This window comes from Theropithecus gelada, chromosome 1 (assembly GCF_003255815.1).
Source record: "Theropithecus gelada isolate Dixy chromosome 1, Tgel_1.0, whole genome shotgun sequence".
NCBI classification, from domain to species: Eukaryota; Metazoa; Chordata; class Mammalia; order Primates; family Cercopithecidae; genus Theropithecus; species Theropithecus gelada.
Window position 1 is genome coordinate 135,472,040 of NC_037668.1, and position 23,374 is coordinate 135,495,413.

A 23,374-nucleotide genomic window follows, 5' to 3' on the forward strand; every position below is an offset into this window, starting at 1 on the left:
AATTATTTTGTTCCTTTCATCAGTTAAATCCTTATTATAATTACATAACCTACATTAACTCTGGTGATAGTCTTTGCTCTGAACCCTACTTTGTCTGATATTGATATATCATTCCAGCTTCCTTTGGGTTAGTGTTAGCATGATCTATTTTTTCCATCCTTTTCGTGGGCAGTGTATAACTGGTCTTGTTTTTTGTTGTTGTTATTTGTTTGTTTTAATCTCTATCCTAATTATAGTGTTTAGATTATTTATACTTAATGTAATTATTGATATCTTTAGACTTAAAGGTAATATCTTGCTATTTATTTTCTACTTTTCCCATTCTTATTGTTCCCTTTTCCTCTTTTTCTGCATTTGTTTGGATTAGTGGATTTTTAAGAACGATTCCTTTATATCTCCTTTGTTGGCTTGCTAGTCCATTTTTCATTTTTTTATCTTAGAATTGCTTTAGAGTATATAATATATAACTATAATTTAACACAGTCTAAATTCAGGTGATATCATACCAGTTCAGATGAAATATAACAACCTTACAATAGTACTTCCATTTCTCCCCTCTCAGACTTTATGGTTTTGTTTTCACATATTTTACATATATATATATATGTATATATATACACACACACACACATCTTATATACCTCACAATATATTATCATTTTTGTTTTAACAATTATCTTTCAAATAATAGATAAAAACTTACATAATTACTCACATAGCTACCATTTCTTGTTCTCTTCATTCCTTTGTGTCTAAATCCAGAATTCCATGTGTTATCCTTTTTTTTTTTTTTCCTAAAGGATTTCCTTTAACATTGATTGTAGTACATGTCTGCTGGAAATGAATTCTTTCAGGTTTTGTATGTCTGAAAATGTCTTTATTCACCCTTCTTTTTTTTTTTTTTTTTTTTTTTTTTAAGAGACAGGGTCTCACTCTGTCACCCAGACTGGAGTGCAGTGGCACAATCATAGCTCACTACAGCCTCGACATCCTGGGTTCAAGCAGTCCTCATGCCTCAGCCTCCCAAGTAAATGAGACTCCAGGCGCGTGCCTCCACATCTGGCTATTTTTAAAATTTTTTTTTGTAAAGACAGGGTCTTACCTTTTTGCCCAGGCTGGTCTCAAACATCTGGCTTCAAGAAATCCTCCTGCCTCAGCCTCTGAGACTATTGGGATTACAGGCATGAGCCACTATACTCAGCCATAGACTTCTATTTTGAAAGATATTTTACTGGGTAGAGAGTCCTAGATTGACATGTTTTCTTTTTTCCTTTTATTACTTGAAAGATTTTGCTCTACTATCTTCTCACTTGGATTGTTTTCAAAAAGAAATCTATATGTAACATGTCCTTTATTCTTTGGTTGTTTTCAAGATAGTCTGTATGCTGGTTTGGGGCATGTTTGTTTATGATGTGCTCGGTGTAATTTTACTTATTTTTTTTTATTCTTGAGGTTCATGACATTCCTTGGATTTGGTAAAATCAGAAAAATTTTGGTAATTATTTATTCAAATATTTATTTGGCCCACCCATGTCTCTCTCTTCTCCTTTGACTATTCCAGTTACACATGTCTTAGGTCACTTTACATTGGCATGCAATTCACTGAAGCTTTTCGCATTTTTTTTAATTTTTTTTATTTTCTCTATGTTTCATTTTAAACCATTTCTATTGCTGTGTCTTTCACTTCACTAATCATTTCTTCTAATCTCATTCAGTGTATCTTTTTTTATACAAATGTACTTTTTAGCTCTAGAAGTTCAATTTGGATCTTTTAAAAATATATTTCTATATATTCTATTACTTTAGATAATGTTTGAACATATAGAATACAATTATAATAATTGTATATAACTATTTTAATGTCCTATCTGCTAATTCCAATACATGTGTCAGTTTGGAGTTGGTTTCAGTTGATTATTTGTATCATTGTTCTGCTCCTTTGCATGGCTGGCAATCTTTGATTCTATAACAGGTATTGTGAATTTTATCTAGTTGAGTGTTGAGCCTTTTTGTATTTTTATGAATATTCTTGAGGTTTCCTTTCTGTGATTTATTAAGTTATTTGGAAACCATTAGTCCTTTTGAGTCTTGCTTTTCTGACTTGTTCACAGTAGTCTAGGGTTAATTATTCATCATTATTGAAGCAAGACTTTCCTGATTATCTACTCAATGCCCTATGAATTAGGGTTTTTCTAGTCCGGCTAGTGAGAACCGGCACTATTCCTAGCCTTGTGTGAATACTGGGTGCTTTTCTCTAATCCTTTTGGAGGTTTTTTTTTCCCTGCCTTCATGTAGTTTCTTCATACACATACACTGACCAGTACTCTGCTAAATAGTTCAGGGGGGCCATGTACAGATCTTCAGTGTTTTTTGTGCAATTCTTTTCTCTTCAGTACTTAGCCTTGACTCTAGCATCCTCAGTCCCCTGAACTCACCTCAACTCCTTTTGATCCGGGAGTCTAATAGCTCAGCCTGCATTCCTCCTTTCTACACTCTGGCAAGCTAAGGCAGTCATTGGACTCACCTCATTTGTTTTCTGCCTCTCAGGGGCAATTGTCCCTCCTTACCTGATGTCTTATAAACATTACATGTGTTTTGTTTTGACTTGTTGTTGCTGTTGTTTCAGGTGGGAGGGTAAATACAGGTCTTGTTAATCCAACTTGACTGTAAGTACAAGTTCTTCTGGAATCCTTCTTCTTAATTAATATTTTTTCCATTCCACTTCCTTGTTCTCAAAGGTTTAAAGATTACCCTAGCAGCATTGCATGCTATTAGAAGGTACTCACAAAAATTATTCAAATAATTTCTTAACAAAGACTAGTAATAGGTTATTCTCTTGTCTGAAATTTAAAATAATGCTTCTGTGTCTATATCAGGACATGTAAATTTTACCTTTGGCATTTATTGTGCTAAAGAACTGCTCCTAGATAATTTTGAATATGCAGTTGAGAAACATACAAGTGGGCAGCTACTCAAATATTATTTTTGTCAGTGGATTGTACCATTATGTGAAGTCCTATAACGATGCCTAATTATTAAACCAATCATACTTTAAATTTTGGAAATCTGTTGAGATAACAGTTTACTTATAAAACATTAAGTAATAGATTGTCATAGCTGCATTCCGTGACACTTGCATACCCACACATGTACATGCATACAGATCCATGTCAGAATAAATTATCAGCATAATGATTTGAGCAGGAATTGAATACATAGTATTAAATTAAAATTTTTCTTCATCCAGGCCAGTGTAAGAATTCTGTTGCTTCTTCAGCAAGTCATGGTCTACCTCTACACTGTCCCATATGGTAGCCTCTGGCCTCATGTGGTTATTGAACTCTTGAAATACCCTCATGTGGCTATTGACCTATTGAAATGTGGCAAGCCCAGTTTGAGATTTGGTATTAAAAAAAAGACTGGAAGATGTCTCATCAGTAATTTTTACATTCATTGCATGTTGAAATAATAACATTTGAGATATATGTCTTTTAATAAAATATATTATTAGAGCTAAAAAGAAAAAATATTTTTTCCAGTGATTACTGACATGATCTACAGGGTACTATTGACCAGCCATTTGTAAATGGCAGATTCATTGGCTAAAGTGTCCTTACTGGATATAAAAGTTATATATTATGTTTTAGTCAAAAATGTTGACTGATCTTTTGATTCTGACCCCAAAAGGGATTGCAACCCACAATGAAACCCACTTTAGTGCCTCCACCTTCAGGTCATAGATTGATCATTTGACTGATAATTGATAATAAGCAGGATTTTTAGCTACCCCAAGAGGAAGTGAACATGAAGTTCACCATGTCAGACATCAGACCAGCTCAGAATCATAGTCGTTTTGGTATGCACACTTTTGTTCTTTTAACTGTTTTTCCTGTGCTTTAAATTCTTGTGCCTAACCTCGTCCTTCTTTCTCTTTGCCTCTTTCTCATTTTGAGGAGAGAAACACAGAGAGTAGGTGACCAGTCAGGACATTTAATTATCAATCAGTTGCTTCTAGCTCATATCTGCCTAGAAAACAATAATAGTGATGATAATAATTTGCCAACATTTATTGAGCATTTATATTGTGTTAGGAACTCTTCTAAGCACTTTGCTCATATTAACTTAATCATCAAAACATATAATAATATTGCTATTGTAGGCCAGGCGCGGTGGCTCACGCCTGTAATCCCAGCACTTTGGGAGGCCGAGGTGGGTGGATCATGAGGTCAGGAGATGGAGACCATCCTGGCTAACACAGTGAGACCCCATCTCTACTAAAAATGCAAAGCAAAATTAGCTGGATGTGGTGACAGGCACCTGTAGTCCCAGCTACTCGGGAGGCTGAGGCAGGAGAATGGCATGAACCCAAGAGGTGGAGATTGCAGTGAGCCGAGATCGTGCCACTGCACCCCAGACTGGGCAACGGAGCAAGACTCCGTCTCAAAAAAAAAAAAAATGCTACTGTATTTTCATTTTACAGATTGAGAAGCAGAGACATTAAGAAAATTATCCAGTGTTTTCTATCTAGTTAAAAAGGCAAAGGATCCCAATCAGGAAACCCTGTGAGGAGCCTGAGATCCTACCCACTCTGCCATGCCACCTTCTGCCCAGGCTCTCTCAACTTTGGGATTTACACTGGCCCTGAATTTTGTTTCGTTTTTGTTTTCTTGTTTTCCTTGAGTTTCTTACATGCTTTTCTCTGACTTTTAATTTGTATGACATGGGGATTTTTAACCTAATTGCTGACATGGTATCCAGAGTGAACTTTATTGGATAATTTCTTGGCTTTCTTGGTCCCAACTTCCAGTTTTCTTTTGCTGCACCCCAACCACCAGCCCCAGCACATGCAAGTGCCCCGTCGTCCCCTACCCTTTATGTTCACAGCTCTGTTCATTCGTAACTATCTGAATAATGCATCTTCTTAAATGAAGATCACTGCCTCTGCCCACTTATTCATTGACTCAGCAGCAGAGCTTCATTTAGAGTAAGACAGGAAAAGCAGGGAGAGTTGCAGATCTGCAAAGGGGGAGGTTAAAGTGCCCTGAGCCTGACATATGTGACTGTAGGGTCCCCCTGACTCCTCTTCCTGGCTTACATGGGGCCAATTGAGCTGCTTGTCACATACCCCAGTTTTGGACACATAATTCCTTAAAACAAGGTTGTTGAATTTAACAACATTTGATGGAAGCTTTAGGGAGCACTGAATACTAAACTGAGAGTAAGTGACTAGTTTTAAGGCCTCACATTGAACCTCCCAGGAGGCATCATGCAGTAGTGATGCAGCCAGGAACGGAGGAGTATCTCAATCACCACCACACCTCCACGCTCCCCACTGCCTGGCTCCAGAGAGAGAGAAGAGACCTCCTTTATCCTTCTAAAGCCCACCTAATTTCCTACCTGAGGATAATTGTCTGAGAAGATTCTATGTCTTTAAGGGAAATTCTCATATCTACCCAGAGAATGCAACCAGACCTCCTGGCCCAGGAGAAAAACAATGGCCCCATTCAACCAGTGCATTTTAAGTCTGTCGAATCCACCATAACTTCATCTTTGAGACAGCAAAATTCAGTCCAGGTTGTGTGCACAGCTCAGTCTGGTTCCTCTTCACAGCGTTTTCTGCAGCAAGAGGATAAGGGATCAGAGCACCACACTCCTCCTTGTGCCCTGCACTCTTCTTATTTCCTATGAGCAAGTGCTTGGGCAAAAAGATGCATGTATCTACCAAGGACACGTCACATTTTCAGGAATAGGGCAGCATAAATTGTGATGTACTGGGGCATCTCCCTAGAGATTTGGATGTGCAAACAAGGCACCAAACTTACATCACTAACCAGAAAGCTTACTATCTCAAGCTGAAATCCCTGCACTGGGCTATTTCACAGGATCAGGGCTTTCCCAGCAAGAGTGGATAGGTACTTGCATTATATATTGCATAAAGGAAAAGCTCACCAAAGTGTGATTTTCAGAACTAAGGTAGACTTTGCCACACAAATCGAATCCACTGGTGATGTTTCTGGCAGAACTGCCAATCGGTTTGATTAGCATTAAAGTACATTTTTTACCAAATAAATGTCCCTATTTAATATAAGTGCTTATATTTAGGAAAGAAATGAGAAGTGGAATTATTTTACGTGCTTGCAATGTAGAAACTGAAGCTCAGAGAAATTAAACAATAGGTCTAGACCAACCCTGTGCTTCCCCAAGTGAAATAACACCAGGTTCATGAGGAACTCCTGGGTCAGCAGCAGAAGCACTCCTTCTCCCAACCTCAGCACATTGCCTATGACCCTTGAGGATGTTTCTGACAAGGTGAAAGACTGATCGCATAGCCAGGGAAGAAGATATATCCAGAGACCTGGCCAGGTGATTGCTTTCAGCAGGGAAAGAGCCCTTTCTAAACAAGTGACCAGAATGTAAAAATCAGGGTCAGACACTTCAAATCAAATCCACAAATGCAGAAACCAGGGTGGATCCACATTGATCTTGGTTAAAAGTAGAGATTCAAATCTGGGGTATGTGGGGATGGGGGAACAGTCTTGGAATGCAGAGTCACAGCCACGGACGCTGGGAATGAGTTTGTTAAACCTGACTCACCAGTGAGGGAGGGCAGAGCTGGGTACAGAGCCAATGTCAGGCTCAGGAGAAGAATGTCGAGGAAGGAGAAAAGCCCAAGGTACAGGTTCACAGGTCAGGACAGACTACAGACAGAGAGGCTGGTCTGGCATAGCTGAGAGTGTCTTGAAGGACTTAAATCCCTAGAGCCACCCTTGGAAGCACCTGTTCCTCCTGGCTCAGTCTGGCGGGTTGTGGGGCCAGCCTGCCTGCTTCCTGGCAGGGTCCTGACACCAATCAATGGTGACTGCACAGTCCTACACATGAAACAGAGGGCACTTTGTCGGGCAGATTCACTGTCAACCTCGTATCTTCCTCTTTGTCATAAAGCTCTTGTGTTTACCAGTGCATTAAATATAACCCTGCAATAGAAAAATCCTCATTTTCATGCTTGAAATACATTATCTAATGGCATATCTATTTGACTTTTACTACATGCCTTTCATTCCTCTAAGTGAGGTAATTGACCTTTACTTTGCTACCCTGTGGATTAAAAGGCTACAACACACTCTGCATTTGATATTTCCAGTCCTGCAGGAGAGGCAATTTCCATTTGCTTTTGTTGCAAGGCTGTTCTTCAAGCGAGTCCTCAAATGAGGGAAAACCTCAAGGTCTGGAACTGCATTGTGGCAGTTATTGTCAGCATCATGTGGTTTTTATTTTAAAAAGCACACGTCACTTCATTTCTATGGTCATCTCTATGGAATCGTAAAGGCCTATAAGACTTCCAGAACCTTCCACCTTAGTTTCAGATGCTATATCCTCACTCTCGGAAGATCAGGGATCAACAGTGTCCTTCAGATTTGATTCAAGCACCTGAAAGTTTAAAATTGTGTCCAAACTACACAATTCATGAGAGATAAAACATGAGTGGTATTGGTCATATCCTAAGCTGCCAACCATATAGACCCAGAAACCTTTCATGTGATACTTTAGTAATACTGTTACAAAGAACTCTGCAAGTCAGGAATTTGAAGGTCTTGGCTTTCTCTAGTGCCTCATCAACCCTCCTTCCCACAACCAAAATATTAACAAGAATAACGAAGGTGGTGATAATGATAGCAAGCACTACGTGTCAGGTACTATTTTTTAAATACTTCAAAGATAATAATTTGTTATTCTTAACAACCTAATAAGGTAGGAACTGTTAAAATCCAGTTTTATAGATGAGGAAATTAAGATACATAAAAGTTAAGCAACCTGCTAGCAGGTGGTAAAGCAAGTGGAACTCAAATTGGAGCATTTTGGACTTGAGACAGAAAACCTGGATACGAGTTTGGATCCTAATACACTTGGACAGGTTGTGTATATAATGATGGTATTTTACTATCTACTGCCCCATTTCTGAAAAATTCTCAGACTTTATCAGTTAACTTCTGGAGGCACAGGATTCCATTCCCAACCCCCCAGGAGGGATTCAGAAACTCCAGGATGAGGCAGTCATCAGTGAAGCCTTGTTACATAAAGAACAAAACCTCCTCCAACATGCTGACTAAAGGATCAACATGGGTGTCGGGAGCACCTTCCCCCTGGGAAGGCTGGTGATTGATTGCTGAGGTCCTTAACATCTCCTGGACAAGGGAGTAGGAGCCCACTTGTGGTCCACCCTGCAGTCTACTAACTCTTCTCTGGCTTCTGCTCTCCTGTCCTCCTGGTTATGGGACCCCCGAGAGAAGGATTTGGGTGCCAATAATATATTTGGGAAATAATTCTAAAAAGCATTGTGCAAGGATGGGGGTAAAAAGAGAAGGAAAGAACGTTAATAAAGGTGCTATTCTCAGAACTGTCTCCCTGGGGGCGGGGGAGAACTGGAGTATTTATCCTCAAACATCTGTTTCTTTGGGGGTTGCTCCTGGGAAGTTAAATCACCTCTGGCTTGTTCAACTTGGCTGGCCAAGTACCAAGCATGTTAAGGCAAAAGGCAAGAGACTATGAAGCTGACTGTTGGGAGAACTGTCTGCAGTGACCTTCAGGGGAGGCCACAGGAAAATTTGAAGGGCAATGGTGCTACCCACTTTTTATTTTTTCAAGCACAAAACCCTAATTAATCTCTCTTTTTTTTCCATCAAATGACTATGATAACCTGTTAAAGTCATAGCAGAAATTTTTGGCAAATAAGGCAAGGCAAAGTGATCTCCATTTTCAAACACATAAAAGATGAAAGTTACCTTCCTTTGTTTAAAGTATTGCTAACAGGGCCGGGCGCGGTGGCTCAAGCCTGTAATCCCAGCACTTTGGGAGGCCGAGACGGGCGGATCACGAGGTCAGGAGATCGAGACCATCCTGGCTAACACGGTGAAACCCCGTCTCTACTAAAAAAATACAAAAAACTAGCCGGGCGCGGTGGCGGGCGCCTGTAGTCCCAACTACTCGGGAGGCTGAGGCAGGAGAATGGCGTGAACCCGGGAGGCGGAGCTTGCAGTGAGCTGAGATCCGGCCACTGCACTCCAGCCTGGGCGGCAGAGCGAGACTCCGTCTCAAAAAAAATAAAAAAAAATAAAAAATAAAAAGTAAAGTATTGCTAACAGGACTTGGGGGAGATGGGAGAAGGAGGTGTGTGGAGAAAAGCTAAGTTATCACTTTAAAACAAGTTTGGCTTTATATTCTGTTACACATATACTCCCTAGGGATGAGTTTTTCTTTATGCATAAAATAGGGATAGGGATATTTTCTTGTATCTCGCTCATAAAGTTGCTGTATAGATGAAGTAAAACACCATTACACTGTGAAGAAAATGTACTCTTATGAAGGCATGTTTAAACATGAAGTAGTTCAATAGTGCTGGCTAATTTACTATTGTTGTTATTATTTCTCTGATCCTGGTTTTCATATTTCTACAGTGAGGAGATAGAATTAGATAATTTTGCCAGCAAGTGTTTGTTAAGAGCTTACTGCCCACCAGGCACCATGGAAGGCCCTGTTCAGGACTTGGGGATTCAGCCCTGCCTGTCCCCTGACCATCCCCTACCAGTCCCTTACTCTCAAGAAGCTCATAGTCCTGGTTCCTTTCCTCCACACTACTACAGTGCCTCACAGTACACCAAAGTTTCTTCTCATCCTTCTGTTAAATATGAAACAAAAATGAGAAAATCTGATGGCCCTGGAGTATGATTTGAAACAACAGATCCCTTTTATCTGTTTGTTTTGCTTGTTCATCAATGGTTCAATGCTCAGAAATAGTAAAAACTTCACCACAGTGTCCTCTATATTGTGAGTGTTCAACAACTATTTTATAAATGATTGATTATGACATCAGGTAGGAACTAAAACTTATCGAGTACCTATTCATGAGGTTTTGATGGTGGCACTTGACATGTTATGTCATTCAAAAGTCACAATAAAACCAAATGAAGAGCTTATTGTCATCTCTATTTTACAGATGAGGAAGTAGACCTAGAGAAGCAAAGTCACTAGCCTAAGGTCAAACAGTTTTTAAAGTGACAAAGGGCAGAGTCAAATCCAGTTTTCTCTAACTCCAAAATATAGCACCTTTTTCTTTAACAAAAAAGAAAAACAACTTTATTTTAACTAATTTTTTTCATAAGCATTGCATAAGATTAGAACCAGAATGGGCTTTGAAATTAGCATATTCTAATGCCGGCCTCCTAGTGATATCATTTCTCCATTTTCCAAAGCTAGGCAGAAAACTCTGGTTGATCAGATCATGTTTTCAGGCCAGGCCATAAGTTGCAGATTGCTGCTCAATCCATTGTTTTGCATCCAGTCTAGCTCATTCAAGTTGGGAGTTGAAGTAACACGATGTACTCTGTGCTGTAGTCAAGTATGTTAGTTTGGGTTGCAAGTGATAGAAAAATAATCCAAACCAGTTTAAACCAAATAGAGATTATTTGGCTTACATAACTAGGAATCCAGGACACAGCTAGATTCAGACAGCCTGGAGCATGGACTACATAAAGTCATCAGGACATTGACCCTGGCTCTTGGTTTTGCTCTCCTCTGTCTTGGCTTTATTCTAAGCCGGGATTCTCCATGTCATGGCCAAAATGATGACCAGTTCCAAGTTTACCTTCTATCAGGTTGGCAGTATTGTAATTAAAAGTACTTATCTCTCCCATGATCTCAGCAAAGTCCCCAGGGCCAATTTTCAAAATTGGTTTCAAAACTGAACCAATCACAATGGTTGGTTCATTTTTCCTTGAACCAACCATTGTGCCAGGAAGATAGAATGGATTGATGGGCTGAATCTGGCTTCTCTGTTCTCCCTGATAGCTGGAAGCTGGGAATTACTTAGCCTGAGAATGAGGAAGAGTGGTCCCAAAGGGTTGTTATCAAAGAAGGAAGAAGGTATTGGGGTGTGCAAAAGCTACAGCATGCAACCTCACTACAATTTAGATATTGCCAGAAGGCAGGGACAGTCAAGGAGCCAATGTGAGACATTTTTCAACATAGACCAAACCCTTTAAATTTCAGACATTAGCCCCAGAAAGCCAGCCCAGCCCACCTAATGAATCAGCTAGTTAGTGATTAAGCACTGGTCTCTTGATCGTGTATCATATGACTCTAAAACTGTGACATTGATCCATGTTAAATTATTTTAAATTTCACTTTTCATTAAAACATTTGTACACATTTTGTGCAGACTCCACTTTGGAATATTTAATCATATAGACAGAAAGATTGCATGCATTGACTATATGACAGTGTCAAGAAATCCAGTAGTCATTATCTAATTATTTTTTTCTTGGCCATGTCTATCTGTTGTATCATTTCAGACATCATTGTTGTTCTTCATTTCTCTTTCTAGGGTTCTTTGTCTTTGCTTTAGAGCCTTTGTTTCTATTCCTATGCACAGTTTGGGTCACTGGTCATGACAAATAAGATCGTACTCCTTGGGTGGGTGTGAGTTTCTGGTTTTGTTTTCCTTTTTCCTCTCTCTCTCTCTCTTTGTGTATTTTTTGTTTTGTTTTTGGTCTTTAAAACTTCAACTTTTCCAAGGCTTGTTAACAAAAGTAGGCCACCAAATAAAAGGAAGAAAAAAAAAAGCTTTGCTAGGCACACTCTTCTCTATTGGAAATTATTTTATTTCTCAGAAAAGGGAGAATTAGGAGAAAGCTATTTTCCCCAATTTTCCATACCACCCATGGGAATCTAATTCAATTTCCTCTCAAATTTTTTAGTAAAAACTAAAAGTATGGAATAAAGTTGCTGGAGTGTAGTATTCTTTTACACAGATTTGACGCTTTGAAATTCCTAGTCATAAAGCTATTTACTCAGCCTGATCCATTTCTAATCAGAGTGTAATATAACCATTTGATGAAATAATGCCTTTTTTAAGTAGACAAGTATACATATTTAAGAGATATCCAAACCTTACCTGATAATCTAGCCTGATAGAGGAGGGCTATGGAGTTAGATGGCTCCCAGCTCTCTAGCCAGAGCCTGCCTGAACTCTGTGGCTTTGCAAAACCCAAGAGAGCATTAGGTTTATTCCTGCTCTATTTTTCTTTTCTCACAGTTTCCCCTAAAAAAATTATATTGTTTAATGCAAGGAAGTATATAAGAAATTATCATGGTATAGTTCACACCAAATTGGAAATAAAAACCTAAGTGAAAGAAACATTTCACTTTTGTGGTTCTATAAAGAGAAAAAAAGAGATCTAATATAGAAGTTAGTTACCATAAACCAGAGAATGGGATGAATATGTGTGAAAATAGCTTGAATATATCAAAAATCTTTATAAGCTCTAGGACTATTTTATTCATCTTCATAGCAGTCCTACATTATATCTAATAATAATAGTCTTGTGTTACATGGAAGGAAACTGAGACTTATTTGGTACACACCCAGCAGGTTAATGAGGGAGCCAGGACTTGAACTCAGCCCCTTTTTTCACCAGAGTCCAAGCTCTTAACACTATGTTGCCCTATTCCTCTTATAGACTCTGGTTACTTGAACGTTGCTCATTTGTATTTCTGGGGCTGGAAAACCCTAAATTTTCTGTTTCTTCAAAAGAACTTAGAATATAAAAGTTTACCACACCTGTGCATATATTAAGCATCTAATTTTGTTAATGCTGTTAATTGCTTATTGGCCTTGGGTTAACTTAGTTTTAATTTAACAAGCCCTTTGCCTTCCAGTCTTCAGATAGATTGGTTTTGTGGAGAACGGTTGCAATCTGGATTGTAGTAATTATCTTGTTATATCTTTTGTCCTTCAGCACTCCTTATCTAACCAGATTCCTCATGAGTTTAGCAAATGGTCACAGAGCACCATCATATTCCTGCACCAATATTGGACAGTTCATTATCTCAAACTTATAAGCTCCTATTTTCATTTTATAGTCGTGGTACTCTAGCCTCCCTTGCAAGCCTGGAAATAGAACAGGGCTACTTTTACTATTATCTAAAAGAACCAGCAGTTTACTGAATCATGTAATGTGATGCTTCACTATACTCAAGTGTAGAGTCTCAAGTAAGGTTTAAATGGAACTTTTAGATAATTGTTTTAAATGCCAAGATGTCTAACTCATTTATTGCCTAAATGTACAAGAAGACTTTCTGGTCCTTGTTCCATCAACTTTTGGGGCAACCCAACTACCATACACACACACACACACACACACACGATATATATATGACATATATATATGACCATAAGATCCCACTGTCCATGAAGAAATGATCAAAATCTCAGTTTTTAGTTTACATTCCCAGAGGAAACGGTATAGCAGTAGATTTCTCTGTTTATTTGTTTTTTCGTTTTAGTCTCTACCAGTCAGTTTCCAAAGATAATTTTCTCAAACAGAGCTCAAGACAAGAAAATCCCATCAACCAGGAGTCATATTAGGTACTCATTATATTTGTGAAAGAATGAGCTCAAGAACTCTATTGAAACCTGGCCTCTTGTTTTGTAGAGAGGCTGCCTAGAGCCCTAATGCCCCTTCTTTCATGTATGCTTCTCCTATAATACAGAGTTCATATGCAAATTGGCTGTTGTCGTCTTTGTTGGTCTGTTGACATGTGGCTGCTTTCAAAAAATTATAAGAAGATATCTCTTTCACATTAAATTTTGGTCATTGCGTATTTTGGAAAAATATATCCTCTAAAAACATTTTTGCTTAGCAGTGATAACTACTGTCAAACTCTGGGTTTTTATTAATAAAGAAAGGAATCATAGAATGCTGAACAGATCGGAGTCATCTCTTTCCTCTGGTATCAGGATCAGGCCAGGCACATTTGACATTTCATGATCTAGGCTTTTGCTGTAATATTGTACTTAATTATACAAGTGATGATAATAATAGCTTATATTTATTACATGATTAATATATACCAGGCCCTGTGTTCAGATATCAGTTGTGTGAAGACAGACTCATTTTAACAGTGCCCTAGGGCTGGGATCATGGCCTCTGCTCCATATACTCACTTTGACACATGTTCCCTAACTACAATGGAAGTTGTCTGAGGGCTGGGATTCAGTCCCCTCACCGCCATGCCTCTGGTCTCTGCCATAGTCCATGTGGTCCATGTTGGCTCCACACTGTGTTCTTATTCTGGGAAATAAATGAGAAATTGAGGAATAAGTGTCACAGATGCCATGCCTGCTAATATCCCATTGGCCAGAACATAGTCATAGGGCCACATCTAGCTGGAGAAGGTGTTGTCTTTATACTGGTGACTGTGTACCCAGCTAAAACTGTGCTGTTGTGAGGAAAAAAAAAAAAAGACTATATATCAATTACCAGTCTTGGCCTCATTGTGTCGTATCATTTAATGCTCCTAATAACCCCTTTGGAAGGTATCTTATTATCCTCATTTTACAGAGTAAGTAAATTGAGCTTAAGGAACTTGCCTAAACTTCCTGCTGCAGCAGGGCTATATGATTCCAGGGCTGAAACTCTTATCCACTGTTTTCTATTCTATTTTTGATAAATGGCATACTTTTAAGAATTTTGTTGTTTTTTTAAAAAAATGTACAATTCAGTGGTTTTTAGTATATTCAAAATGTTGTGCAACCATCGCCACTAATTCCAGAACATTTTTATCACTCAAAAAGAAAGCCCCTATCCATCAACAGTCACTCCCCATGTGCCCCTCTTACCCCTCTCCCCATCTCCTGGCCTCCTCTAATCTACTTTCTGTCTCTATAGACTTGCCTATTCTGGGCATTTCATATGAAGGAAACCGTATATATGTGTGTGTGTGTGTGTATACATGGTTATATATATATAAATCATATCTATATATATGGTTTCCTTCATATGAAATGCCCAGAATAAATATAATACATATATACACACACAAAAATACATATATATACGCACACGTATATGTGTATATATATACACTCATATATATATATATTTTTTTCTTCCTTTGAGATGGGGTTTTGCTCTTGTTGCCCAGGCTGGAGTTCAATGACAGGATCTTGGCTCACTGCAGCCTCCGCCTCTTGGATTCAAGCGATTCTCCTGTCTCAGCCCTATCTCAGCCCTCCAAGTAGCTGGGATTACAGGCACCGGCCACCATGCCCAACTAAATTTTTTTGTATTTTTAGTAGAGATGGGATTTCGCCATGTTGGTCAGGCTGGTCCTGAACTCCTGACCTCAAGTGATCCACCCGCCTCAGCCTCCCAAAGTTCTGGGATTACAGGCGTGAGCCACCACTCCCAGCAGGAAATCATATATTACATGGCCTTTTGTGTCTGACATTTTTCACATAGCACAATGCTTCCAAGGTTAATTCATGCTGTAGCATGTATCAGTACTTCATTCTTTTTATGGCAGAATAATATTCCATTATATGGTTATACTGTATTTTGTCTATCTACTCATCAGTTCATGGACACTGGGTTGTGTTCACTTTTTGGCTATTATGAATAATGTTGCTTTTAACATTTGCTTACAAGTTTTATGTGGACATGTTTTCAGTTCTCTTGGATAAATACCTAGATGTAAAATTTATGGGTCATGTAGTAACTGTATCTTTCTGAGGAACTGCCAGACTATTTTCCAAAATGGCTGTACCACTCTGAAAGTGTAAAACACATTTTATACTCCCAATAGCAATCTCTGAGGATTCCAATTTCTTCACATCCTTGCAGCATTTGTTATCATCCATCTTTGTTTTATATAGCCATCCTAGTGTGAATCACTATCTCATTGTCATTTTGATTTGCATCTCCCTTAATGACAAATGATGTTGAGCATTTTTTTTTTCATGTGCTTATTGGCTATTTGTATATCGTCTTCACAAAATATCTGTTCTGATTCTTCACCCATTTTCTAATTGGGTTATTTGTCATTTTATAAATCAGTTGTTAGCATTCCTAATATGTTCTAAACATAAGTACCATTTTAAACACTAAGTGCAAACCATTTTGATATAGTTAAATTGTTCAATTATTGTATGAATGCACCAATCAGTAGATTTGACAGAATTTCCAACAAAATAATCAGTCCAGTTTGTGAGTACAGCTAGAACCTTAGTGCTAATCCAGTTTGAGCCAAAAATTTTCCAACAGAATTCTGGTGGAAGGGAAAGGGTTGCGTAAGCCTCACCCATATTTTAGTTTTTCTGTTCATCAGAACTCTGACATACTGGTGAGCTCTACAGTGTTTCTCAAGACTTACTGTGCATTTAGTCATGTGAAATCTTGTTAACATTACAGATTCTGCTTTCGTAAGCCCAGAGGAAGCCTGAGATTTCTAACAAGCCCTCTGGTGACACAGAAGCTGCTGGTCCACGGACCACAGAGTATTGTCCTAGAAAGATCCAGCCTTTGGAATTAACTCAAGGCTGCCACTTACCAGCAATGTGTTTCTTTGAGCAAGTTACTTTACTGCTCTCAGCCATACTTTCCACATCTGAAAATAACAGGTGATTTTACCTCCTTCTCAGAGTGAAAATGAGGATGAGGTGAAATAATGTACATAAAGCATCTATTACAGTTCCAGGTATATGAAGGGCCTTGGTAATTGTTGGCCCTCTTTTTTCCACTTGCCTTCAGTAGTAGAGACTGTCTCCCTCTGACTGTTTAGTGCAAAGGCATCATCATCACTGGAGAGACAACAAAGTATCCCTACCCTACTTTGTTATATTGTCATGATTAGATACAGAGAGTATTACTCTGTTTATGGTCTGTAGTTATTCTGTATATGTTTCATCTTCTCTACTCAACAGATTCTATGTTCTTGGGGATTAGGACTATATGGTGCCTTCTGTTTGAATCCCTATGTGACCTCTCATGGTGCTATCCATAGACTATCCCATTAATTAATGCCCACAGAATGAATCAGACAGCCCATGTCCATAGTATTAGAGATAGTAACTATAGAAATAATAATGGAAACTAACATTTGTTAAGAACTTTGCGTCAGATACTATCTTAAGGGCTTACATGCATCATGTGCTTCAAGCCCCACAACTGTCCTTTGAAACCCCTCCATTTCTTGCCCTTGTCTTACAGAAAAGGCAGCTGAATTTTAGCTGTACTCAGGAAGAATGAATGTCCTCTGCAGCTGTAAGAGCAAAGTTCTGGAGGCAGGCTGCCCATAGTCTAAATCCCTGCTCCATCTTGTACCAGCTGGGATTTGGAACACCTCAATATTCAAATGCATGATCATCTGTAATCATTAGTGCAAGTCTCATGGGATTATTGTGAGCTTGGTATGAAATAATATGTGAAAAATGCAAAAAGCAATTAGCACAATGCCAGGTGCTTAGAATTATTCAGACAATGTTAGCTCTGTTTAGTTGTTGGTTGGTTAAGTTACTTACCCTGGCCTTACAGTAAGTAAGTGGCAAAGGAGGGATTTGAACTCAGGCTGTCCTTTTCGGTGTCCCAGTATCATAACTCATAAACTCTAAGTTATGTTGCTGCACATCTCCCATTTCAAGTAATGTGTTAAGGTGGGAACTGGAAATTCATGTGTCTATGTAAAGAAAGTCAAAAGTCAAGGTGGCTGCAGAGACAGAAAAAGAATGTGAGAGGCACTGTATAATGTATCACTCTTTTAAAAAGACATTTACAAGCTCCAATATTTGTGCTAACACATTCTCTAAAAGCATTTGTATAGCTAGTGCCAATCCAAGGGAAGAGGTGCAAGCAGAGGATGATCCACATCTTGGAAAGCCTAAAACTTTCTTCCTTTGAGGATGCAGGGACCCAAGGGGCCTCATTAAGGAAAAAAACCCTCATTAATAAAAATAAATAAATATCTTACTTGAGTAAATTATACCAAAGTGTATTACCGTGTGAACATATTGCTAGGGTCCTCCTCAGAGCCCTGAAAGGGCCCCGAAGCTGAACTTCATCCACTTCATGGCGAATCCTCCAATGGCACAAACGTAACCAAAACTCTGACTGCACAAAAGCAAGCCTGGCCTGCATTCCTGTTTAAGCCTGGCCTGCACTCCTGTTTTTCTTCACAAAGGACATTTTTTAATTTCTTTGTCTCAGTACCTCTATTTGGAACATTAGTAATAGGCTATATGGACCTCTAGCTCACAGGAAATTCTGGCAGATAACAGACTTCCCAGAATAGATATATTAAGTTATAAAAAAATTAAAAATGAGGCAGACGGTATAGGTTTTTCATACCTACTGGCAGGTGGCACAGAACTAAATGTTGGAGCATTTTTATAAGCAAGATTAAATTGACTCATGACAGCTGGTCACTAAAATACAGGAAGTGCAGATCTGGTTGAAAGCGAGAACACACTGGCGTTCGTAAAGTTTGCATCACAGACTAGAGCTCACTTTTTTTTTTTTTTTTTTTTTTTGCAGTCTGTCTTAGTGACACCCTTATTTGGCAGCAATGTCTGCCATTTGTCACTTGCACACAAGTAAATCTTCAAGGAACATGCAGGTCAATTAGTTCTATCTGCAATGCCTAGGTAAGAGTTCTGTGGGTGTAAACAGAATTGGTGAATAGACTTGGCTCTCAAGAACATCAGACATGTGACTGCTAGCAGAGCCTTTTAGGTCTCCACTTGTCCAGTCCTCCCCCAACTAAAGTGACAGGATATATAGACATGGGAGCTGGATGACCATGGGAATGGATAATGAATACGTCAGAGACGAGTGAGATGTCACAGAAGTCAGCCCTCTAGCCATCATGAGGCCGGAGGTCACAGCATGAGAAATTGACAGCAATCTCCCAGCATTGTGAAATCTTTTTTTTTTTTCCCCCTGGTTGGTGGAAGAGCCACTCTGGCAAGGGCTCTAAATAACAGGTTTTCACCTCTAATTGGAATGGGGCTGATGAGGATAAACTGAGCTGTGGAAAATGAACAGGAGTCATCTCCAAACACAGGCAGTGTCCTCTACTTGCACTGTTCTTGCACAGAACTCATACCCTCTACTTGCACTGTTCAGCCCCAGCATAGCAATTGTTACAGTGACTAAGCAAAGACAACCCAAAACTTCACCAGATGTGAAGTTACAGTTTTAGCCAACATTCAAGCAATGCCCCTCCTCCAACTTCAGCTGGACCAGGGTAGCCATCCTTGCATGAGACATTGAAGCTAAAAGAGGCACATTTCAGAATAATTATGCTATGCAAATACTTTGTTTTTTCTCTCCCCTGAGCTGTGTTCTTTTCCTAGGTCTTTCAAACATTGTTTACAAAGCTCTTGTTTTGGGTTTCAGTCATCTGATAAATCCCCTGGAGTTTAAATGAAATTAAACAGGGTTTATGATATCTCACAAATTTCATAGAGTCTCCTTTCTCCAATGTAATATTAGTTATGAAAACCAACAATGAGGGCATGTGGCAGCTTTCAAGACACATCATGGAATGTTTAATTTAGTACAATGTCTATTAATTTTTCATTAATTAGTCCATTGTCAAGTTAGACATAGTAGAACATGCGTATGACATTCCTGCTTTCAGGAAGCTTACTTGTTTATTATCATTTGTCTTGATCATCTAAGTTTTCAAGCACTTATTATGTCCAAGAACCGCAATACATGCTAGGGATGTTACAATAAATAAAGCAGACATGACTGATGCCTCCCAGGAACTTATCCTCTAGTGAGGATGACAGAATAAGCAATTAAAATACAGCCTACAGTCTATAGTAGAGATAGTATGGGCTTTATTATGCAACTAGCCTTGCCTTATGTCATAGGAGCACACAGAATAGGCATCCTGGTGGACCATAGAAACATTCAGATAGTTAATCAGCAGATATTTTTTGAATACCAAAAAGGAGCCAGCCACTGACATACAGTTTAATATATAAAGGGAAGAATTATCCTGATCAAAGAGGTAGGAATAGGAGAGTAGAATGCTGTAGGCAGAAGAAACAGCTTATAAGAGTACCTGAAGGCAAAGTTTGAAGAACTAAGTGAAGAGTTACGAGTGGTACAAATGAAGCTGGAAAAGGGGCAAGAGATACATTGCAAAAAGAACTTATAAGCCATATTACAGAGCTTGGACTCTATCCTGAAAATAATGGGAAATTTTACAATGGTTCTGTTCCAGAAGTGACCCAAAATATATTTGTGTAAAAAAATTTTTTGACTATTGTGTTGTGATTGGATAGAGAGGAGCATGCCTGGAGCACAAAATTCTGTTTAGAAGTTGTTGTAATAAACCAGATCAAAGATGATGATCACAGCTAAGAAAGTGATCGTCGCTAGAACTGTAAGGATTTGAAAGAGAATCAAGGAAGAGTGCATTAGTTTATGTGCACTGCTACAAAGGAATACCTAAGACTTGGTAATTTATAAAGAAAAGAGGTTTATTTTGGCTCACAGTTCTGTGGTCTGTGTACAAGAAACATGATGCCTGCATCTGCACAGTTTCTGGTGAGGGCCTCAGGAAGCTTCCACTCATGGTGGAAGGCAAAGAGGAAGCTGGCATGTCACATGGCAAGAGCAGGAACAAGAATGGGGGACGGAGAGGCCACACTCTTTTAAACCACCATTTCTTGCAAGAACTCATGGCATGAGAACTCATTCATTACCACAATGAGGGCACTAAGCCTTCGTGAGAGATCTGTCCCCATGACTCCAACACCTCCCACCAGGTCCCTCTCTTAACACTGGAGATCACATTTCAACATGAGATTTGGAAGGGACAAAATATCTAAACCATAGCAAAGAGGAATCTCAGGGCTTGGTGAGGGACTCAGTAATGCCAGATTAGGTGTGGTAGGAAAAGGAGAGGGATACATCATTCTTGACTAACTGGGTGGAAAATGGTACAATTTTCTAAGACAGAAAGCACAGAAGGAAGAACAGGAGAGGTGGGAAGTCAAAGAGTTTAGTTTGGGGACATATTGAGTTAGATTTGTTCAGGAGGCATTTTGATGAGTAAGTCTGAAGCCTGAGAGAGATCAGAGATGGAGATACAGAGGCCAGACTTACCAGCATTTTGATTAGATATTCTTCACATGGTATAACGGAGGGAGGGGGGCTCTATTGACCCCTGTGGGTAACAGATAATCTCCAAATCTCCTTAAATGTTTTCACATTTTGAGCTTCGTTTAAATATGTTTATTTGGGGTCGGGGAGGTGATGTGAATTTGCTTTAAAAGGTTTGTAACGTAAAGGAAGTTAAGAAGTGCAGACAAAAATTGAAGGGACGACTAGATAAGAGTGCACAGAGAGAGTGTGCTGGCTGTGCTGGGCCAGAACCCAGAGAACAGCATGTGTAGCCAACAGGCTGAAGAGATTCCTGAAAATGAGCTTGGGTATCCAGAGGGGAGAGTGTCAGGGGAAAGGGAGTGGTCCAGAGTCCCAGCCCCTGAGGAAACAAATAAGGCATGGAAAAGTATCCATTGGATTTTCAACAAGGAGTTCATGGGTGATTTGGCAAGGGAGGTTGTGATCATTTGGAAAGACTGAGTTAGTGGAAGATAAGAGAATGGAGGTGGCAAGTATAGGAAATTCAAGAAGGGAGGGGAGAGGGCTTAGGAGGTAGCTGGAGAAGATGACCAGACATGCAGTAGGTATTTCCCCACCTTAAGATGGGAGAGAATTCTGCAATGAGTGAGAAAATTTATAAGTACAAAAAGCCTTTAGTAACAACCAATCCAAGCACACGGACACATTTAAGGAAATCAGAAGAGTAGAGCTCAGGGTATGTACAGTGGTCAGGATGGATTTCAGATAAGGGTTATGAATTGAGTTGAGCTTTGAATGATAAATAAGCTTTTGGACAGTTGAGAATGAGCCATTAATTGGAAGAAATCTGAGAAAAAATAAGACTAAACATTCATCTATTCTCCTTTTACCTCCTTTTATTATTCAAAGAATATCTTCTCAGCTAATATAATGTCCTGAGAATGGAAATTGCCTGTAACTCTGAGTGACTACAAGAATGAAAGTATTAACAGTTACAAGATATATAATCCAATTTACAATTATTCCTTGCATTCTTGGTCTTCACACATGAAACCAGCGTATTCTTTGGGATCACATTGTTCAATTTCCTCATTTGGAATTTTTAACACCAGATATGGTGCTAAATCAGTATAAGCCAGTGCTTCTATCACTCAGGTTTTAAACATCCTCCGTATATATAAACACACCCATAAATAAAGGTGTTAATGTTGGAAGGAGAAAGATTCTTTAATAAGCAACCTAGCACAAGTGATTCCCTGCATATAGGAGATTGTTATAGGACCTAGCTCATAATTAAACATTGCCTATTTAACTGAATTATTTTTTATCTTACCTTTTTAAAGAATATACAAATGTTCATTTTCAAAGGTGACATTTATGTGTCTAAGTGGAACAAGCTTATTATAATTCGTAAGTACTCAGAGAACAGATTGTAGCAAGAAGTATTAAACATTGTAATAGACCCCCGAGGAAGCTGTAGCTCGGTCTTCCCAGACAGGTTTGCGTAGATGGTGGTTGCTTTAGGAATACACCTTTTTGTTAAAAGAGAGCCCGACAGCTTTCAGTAACAGTCTTAACCATTCCTTTTTTTCCTTGTCATAAGTATGGGTCAGTGTTCCAAACAGATTATGAATGCACTAAAGAAAAACTTGGCCATTGCTATACAGACATTAGAGAAGCCAACATGGTTGTTAAGGAGTCTCATTTTCCTACCTAAGAAAGAGAATTCTGTTCTTTTTCCCAGTTCATGGCATTTGGCCCAAGAGAAAAAAAAATACCATAATATTTTTTGGTCTTTATGAAACTTGATTTTCTATATTTTTGTCCTAGTTCCTGGAAGAGGCCAGATTTCTCTTTCTCTCTCTCTCTCTCTCTCTCACACACACACACACACACACACAGTCTCTCTTTCTCTCTGGTTCTGATTCTGACCTATCTTGGTTCTCTACCCACCCCAGCCTGGGTGCCCAGGTTCTCTCCTATGTGTGGACCATCTCTTCTCACATACATTATTCTGAACTCTGGTTGTGGCCACTCTGTCAACGTAGGTTTTACCTTTCCAGAGGATATGGTTCGTGCTCAGTGTGATACAGTTTATATTCTGCTGCCTCAACAAATACCAGGTTAGCCATTGCAATTTTATAGTCAGATACCTCGAGCACTGGGATATATTTTTGTGGAAATTGCATATTCCATTGTTGCCTCTCATATATCATGGCTTTATTCATAGGCAGCAAAGGCCAGGCCTTGGCTAATGACTTCAAAACCCTGCCACATGAAGGTTTTTTTTTTTTCTCCTTTAGGATTCTAGGCATCTTTTATTAGAGTCATTTGGCCTGTTTCTGAGAGGCCTTTGTGATTCCCCGATTTGCTGTGAGTGGGATGTCTGAGGATTACTGTCTCACCTCCCTTCGGGTCTGTTAGCGGCCTTGGTGGAAAATCTC

At 39.1% G+C, this 23,374-nt stretch overlaps 1 protein-coding gene across 4 annotated transcripts in view; it reads left to right on the forward strand.

The window, feature by feature from the left end:
- The window catches only part of NTNG1 (netrin G1), a 354,079-nt gene that overhangs the window by 238,602 nt on the left and 92,103 nt on the right, over positions 1-23,374 (forward strand). The gene's annotated exons all lie outside the window — the stretch shown is intronic.